Here is a 6,000-nt window from a genome sequence, read left to right as displayed (position 1 = left end):
CTTTTTAGTGTCTAGGAGATGAGGAATTTACGCTCCCAGCCTTGTCCTTTGAAGGCATTGCGCAGGTTTCCTTTCGGAGGAGGCCTGAGAGGTCAGACGCAGAGTGATCGCTTGGTGAGAGGTGTTCACCGCAAGAAATGGGGGGGCGGTGCGTGTATCTTTTAATGTTTTCCAGCATCAGTTCATTCCAGAGCACAAGCGGTTGTCTGGTTTCACCCACATAATCAGGGTTGTTGCTGGGGCACGGAGGGCCCTGGGTGAGGAAGCCCGCGTGTTGTGAGCGGCGTGTGTAGGACTCGTGGATCTGGAAAGGTGGGCTGTGCGGGGTGTTCATCACTGTAGCCGTGGAGATCCGTCCGCTGGTTTTGCATCTGTTGTTCTGGCAGGGCAGATGTGACCTCGCCCACCGTCTCTCTCTAGTCCTCTGGGGCCAAGATGGCTGCAGCACCACAGCCGAGTGAAGACCAGGTGGTTGCAGTCCTCACTTTAACGTGAGGGAGGGAGAAGGAAACCTGAGGCTGCTCCCCAGTCCGTGGCTGGTGTGGAAGCTACAAACGGCCTCGTCTTTGGTTTCACCAAGTGGTAACTGACCCACCTTGTTCCCTAGAGAGGACGCAGCCCCCGAGGGCTGGATCCTGGCTGCAGAGCTGTGGGGGCTGGTTTAACGCTTGGTTTGTAGCTACCTAGGGAGGTGGTGGAATCTCCATCCTTAGAGGTTTTTAAGCTGAGGCTTGACAAAGCCCTGGCTGGGATGATATAGCTGAGGTTAGTCCTGATTTGAGCAGGGGGTTGGACTAGACACCTCCTGAGGTCCCTTCCAACTCTAATATTCTATGATTCTATGATTCTATTCCAAACAGGCTGGTTTCTTGCCAGAGAAAAAGTGTGTGTGTGTGTGTGTTTGCTTCTTTCTCCAAACCCAGCGCCCTTAGTAGTTTCCTTGTCAAAACTTCCTGAGTTGGATTCCAGCCCCCTTCCTGCTGCCTCCCGGCTGATGTTTCACATCTCACACTTAACGGCACCTCCCCACCACAGCCTTCGCTGACCCACAGCCGCAGCCACCCGGCTCTGAGCAGGAGACGAGACCCAAACCCAGAAAAGGGCTCCTTGCTCCTTTTTTTTTCCTGGAGAGGGAAATAAATCCTCCCTCCCTCGGTTTGTTTTTTTTCTTTTCTTTAAATTCTTTCCTCCAGCTCCCCCCCCAAATTCTTTCCGCTGCTTCCCACGGGGCTTTTCCCACGCCCGTCTGCTCCCTGCTAGAAGATTTCTTGGGAGACTGCCGGTGTAGGAGACGGTGCCTGGGACAGAAGACAAGGTGAGTACCGTGGGGTTTGGTCACAGCTGATTGTTGGACGCGTCCCCGCTCGGTTTCTGTCAGGGCATCGATCGTTCTGGGATCCAAGCCCTAAAATCCGAGCCAGGTGCCCACGTTACAGAGGCTGTTTACGAGGGATTTCAAGGGGCGTTCTGGAGCACCCTGCTTTTTACAGAGGGGGCTGTATCGCCTGCTGCTGGCTGATAACACCCCCCGGGGCTCCTTTGGGCATCCAGGGCCAGATGTCTAGGCGGCTCTATCTTCTCATGAGGGATGAGGCAGGATTCTGGTCTCCGTGATGCTGACGTAAATCTGGAGTAACTCGGCAAGAGTCGAGAGCTTGGGCCAGTCTCTGCTCTCAGTTAAACTGATGTGAACCCAAAGTAACTCGGGGGGCAAGGGGGATGGTGTTTAGTCCCCATTCTGCTGTCCGTGATCCTGGTGTCAATGCAGAGTCACTCTGGACTGACATCACGCCAGGGAGAGCAGGATCGGCCCAGTGCGGTGGGCGCCGGGACCCTGCTGGCAAGGGCGTGGGAAGGCTGGTTTCTGTTCAGATGGATTCGGGCGGGGGCCTGGAGCTGAGGCCGGGGGCTGGCCTCACACCTGGACCCGCTGCTGGGAGGGGAAGGGAGGTCAGGCGAATCCAGTGGTGGGTTCAAAGAGAGGGACAGACTCACCCGCCTCTGCTCCCTCACCCTCCGTGCCCAGCTCCCCGGCTCAGCCCTGCCTTGCTCCCCGGCCCACCCTGAGCCAGCGGCAGGAAGATTTCCTCCTCCCTGACGCAAGTCCTGGGACGGCCGGCGCGGCTGGAGTGGCCACGCACCGGCCAGGCTACGGGTTCCTGCGGGCAGCCGCTGCCCACCCCTGTCTGGGGGGAGAGGGCCCAAGGCGGGGAGGGTCAGGCTGGAGTGGCAGTGGCGCGGCAGGGTGGGATGGCTCTTGGATGTGGGCTGGGTGGATGTGGAGCAGGCCCCGGGGGCTGGGCGGGCAGGTGTGATCTCATCTAACCCCATCACAGCGGCTTGTCCTGCCCCGAACAGCTTGGCCAACCCCTGAGAGGGCTCCGGCCGGGACTGTGGGGCCCAAAGCCTTGCCGGGCCTGCGGTCTCCGGGCCAGCTTGCCATCAGCTCAGCCGGGCAGGAAGCACGTCAGTGTCTGTGTGACATCGCAGTGGAAACTGCAGGGGCAGAGATAGTGGCTCCCGGGCCAGCCCGGGGCAGATAGCCCTTAAAGGGGCATCATGAAGGACTGGAGAGAGGCAGCGGGTCTCGGGCCAGCCCTCGTCCCCACCAAACCAGGCAGCCGGGACCCTCGGAGGATCACAAAGCCCTTCCCAGACATTGGTCAGTGAGGTCCACAGACCACCCCCCTCCCTCCCCCTGCTCTGATCACTAGGCCCTGCTCCCGTCCGAGAGCTGGGAATGGAGCCCCGGTTCCTCTCCCCAACCCCATCCCCGCCTTCGCACGCACAGTGCTGGTGAAGTTTGCGGGAGCAGCCTGGGCTGGTGGCATTTCACTCTGAGCAAGGCAAGGAGATACACCCTTTCTGCGGTGGGGAAAGGTCACCGCTGCCGTCATCCCATCTCCTCCCTGCAGCCCGAAGAAGGGAACGTGCTGTGTCCCAGAGGCTCAGCGGATGGGTCAGGCCCCCCCCCCCCTCCCGGCTCCATCCCACAGCGTACGGGGCTCCATACGCGCAACATCCACCCTTCTGTGCGGGGGGTCCTGGCGTAGCTGGCCGTGCCCTAGCGCCTTCCCGCCCAGGATCTCAAAGCAAACCTGCACGGGCGGGGCAGGGGTTACCATTACCCCCATTTTACAGACGGGGAAACCGAGGCACAGAGCAGGGAGCTGATTTGCCCAAGGTCTCCCAGAGAGCCAGTGGCAGAACAGCTGTCAGAGGTCCTGGCTCCCAGTCCCGTGCTCTGAGATGGGCCAGGGCTTAGAGACGATGGCTGCAAGAGGAGCAGCCTGGGTTCTGTGATAGGGTGTGGGGAAGGGAGTGGGGTCTAGGGGTTAGAGCAGGGGACTGCCATTCAGGACTCCTGGGTTCTGTACCTAGCCCCCCCCCCCCCCCCCCCCCCGCTGTGACCGCTCGACACCTCTCTGTTCACAACAGCCGTCCTGCCTCCCCGACCCCTGCTCGGAGCCTGCCTTTGGGGAAGCTGAGATGCAGCAATGAGGCTAACACCACCCCAGCAGGTCGGAGCCGTGACGCCGCCTGGGGCGTCCGTCTCCCAGCCCCTTGCTCTAACCACTAGGTCCCACTCTGCCCCGTGACCCGGCCTGCCAGCAAGTGCGGGGGGGGATAGTGCAGCCGGCCGGGCATGTGACTGCTTTGCTGACGGGAGCGGGGCTTAAAATAGCTCTCGAAGCTTTGAGCCCCTCTGTGTCCCATCCCAGCCCTGCGTCATCCCAGCCGCGGGATAGGGGCAGCGCGGGGCCCATTCAGAACCCGCCGGCGTCAAAGCAGAGACAGGCCGAGGCCTGGGTTGCCATCCCCACAGCGGACGGAGAGCAGGACGCCTGGGTTCCATGCCCGGCTGCGGGGTGCCCAGGGGGCCGGTTACTAGCGCGGGAGGGTTTGGAGTGAGGACGCCCCAAGGGGCAGGGTAAACATGGCGTAGGGTCCCAGAGGGGCATGGCCGTCCACACTCCTGCCATGTGCTCTCTGCCCTACGGCTGCCCGTGTGTGACCTCGGCAATGTCTCTTCCCCGCATGGGCTGGCCCAGATCGTGGCCTCCCCCTTTGCCTCCCAGGCGGGTTCCCCTCTTTTAAAGGCTCTCGGGGATGTTCTCGCCCCCAGGGTAGGCTGCATGCTCCCCCTGCGCTGGACGAAGCAGGGTCGAGGGGCGGGCGCCGATGCCACGTGGGGGGAATGAGCGAGAAGGGCAGGACGGGGTGACTCACCACGCCTGCCGCTGCGTGTGCGGAGACGTCACCCCCGAGAAATGTGGAGCATTGTTCACCCCTCCTGGGAGCGCAGCCCAGCGCCTGCGACCTCCCGCCGGGGCTTTTCCTTCCTGACACGCTGTCATTGCTGTCTTATCGTGTCTCTGTCCATGCGTGGACGCCTGCAGCGTTTGGGCTGGTTAGTGACTCAGGAGATCTAGCTTCTGTCCCGCCCCCCCTGTTTGACCTAGGACAAATCACTCTATCGTTTCACGCCTGGTCCCCAACTGGACAAGGGAGATAAGACAGTTATCCTGCTTTCTCCCACCCTGGTCTGTTTCCACTGTGAGCGCTTTGGCCAGGGGCTGTGTCTTGCTCTGCATCTGTGCAGCGCCTGACACCACGGGGCCCTGTTCTCAGCTGGGGCAGGGAGTCGCTCCCACTGTGAGTCCGTGCAGCACCCGGCACCACGGGGCCCTGCTCTCAGCTGGGGCAGGGACTGCACCGAACACATTCGGAGACTTTCCTCTCAGCAGTTCTTTGGCTCCGTCAATGCTAATGAAATAAATTCCAGTGATGCTCTTTGTAATGGGGACTAGAAATCTATTCATCACGCCAGGAAACACGGTGGAGATAACATTCCTCTAATGCTCTATGAACACAACAGACAATCAATCGATGCTGCTTTTTTTTTTTTTTAAGTGAATTTAGTGCTGGCCTTGAAAGATGGATGTTGCTACACCCGTGATATAGGGAACCAGGCGCTAGGCGCGCTCCTTAGCTACCCTGCAACCGGCTCTGGGGATGGAAGTCCTTCCTGCACAGCTACACCTCTTAGTCCAGGCCTGAGCTCCCCACTCCGCCATCCCTGGCACCTCCACACACACAGCTCTTCCATCGCCCTGCAGTGCCAACCCCCAGATCCCGGTTAAACAACCCCGGAGCTCCCCTTCCCAGGCAGCTTTGCCAGCGCCTTGCAATCCTGCTCTGCAGCCCCCTTGCGATTTCAGTCCTGGACTCCCTCCAGCCCCAGCTCTTCCAATCCTTCTCAGCCCCGAACCCCAGCCTTTGCTATTCCAGACCTGGCAGTAGCTGCCTGCAAGCCGGGGCGCATCCTGCTCCGCTGCAGATGGAGCGGCAGCCGCGGTGCAGAATTGGCTGGGTCGGGGGTGTCAGTTTCTCCCAGGTTTTTAATGTTCCATTTTTCACAGGATTGGATTTCGAATGCAATCCTCTGGCTCTGGGAAGGGGGCGAGACGGGCCGTTCTCCAGTTACTCGTCTGGGGAGTGGATTTTCCAGGAGCGGGAATTGCGCTGGGTGGTTTCAGTGTCACCAGGGGGAGCGAAGCCAGACGGGGCCTGTCGGGACATTCAGAGGGAGGGGGCAGCAATGGGACCCAGATTTTCAACACTAAACTGGTTTAAGAATCTCTCTTGTGGTTGCCATTTGCCTTTAACAGGCGCAGAATGTCTTTTCTGGCTCCTCTTGGCTGATAGCAGTCTGCCTGACTGTCTTTCTAGCCTGTGGCTGTGTTGACCCCAGGGTATTAGAAAGACAAGATGGGTAAGGTCGTAGCTTTTCTCGCACCAACTTCTGTGGGTGCAAAGGACAAGATTTCGAGTTTTACAGAGCCCTTCTTCAGGTCTGGAGAAAATAACCAGAGTGTCTGAACTGAATACAAGGTTTCACACATGCTGCAGGAGACCACTTAACATGAAATGGGCAAATCCAGGATTAGCCCGTAGAAGGGGGTGTTGCAAGTTGTTAAGACCGTGGTTTTTAGTGTC

The 6,000-nt window shown here is 59.7% G+C and overlaps 1 protein-coding gene across 1 annotated transcript in view; it reads left to right on the top strand.

The window, feature by feature from the left end:
• Positions 1 to 1,235: 1,235 nt before the first annotated feature.
• The window catches only part of PEAR1 (platelet endothelial aggregation receptor 1), a 50,510-nt gene continuing 45,745 nt past the window's right edge, over positions 1,236 to 6,000 (top strand). The window contains exon 1 of the mRNA XM_067569529.1: positions 1,236 to 1,315. The gene's annotated coding sequence lies outside the window, so the exon portion shown is untranslated. The remainder of the gene's footprint in view (positions 1,316 to 6,000) is intronic.

Source organism: Emydura macquarii, unplaced genomic scaffold (assembly GCF_026122565.2).
Source record: "Emydura macquarii macquarii isolate MOO-44397 ecotype Brisbane River unplaced genomic scaffold, CSIRO-AGI_Emac_v2 contig_2924, whole genome shotgun sequence".
Taxonomy (NCBI): domain Eukaryota; kingdom Metazoa; phylum Chordata; order Testudines; family Chelidae; genus Emydura; species Emydura macquarii.
The sequence above is the reverse complement of the archived record's forward strand: the minus strand, read 5'-3'. Positions and strand labels throughout refer to the sequence as shown.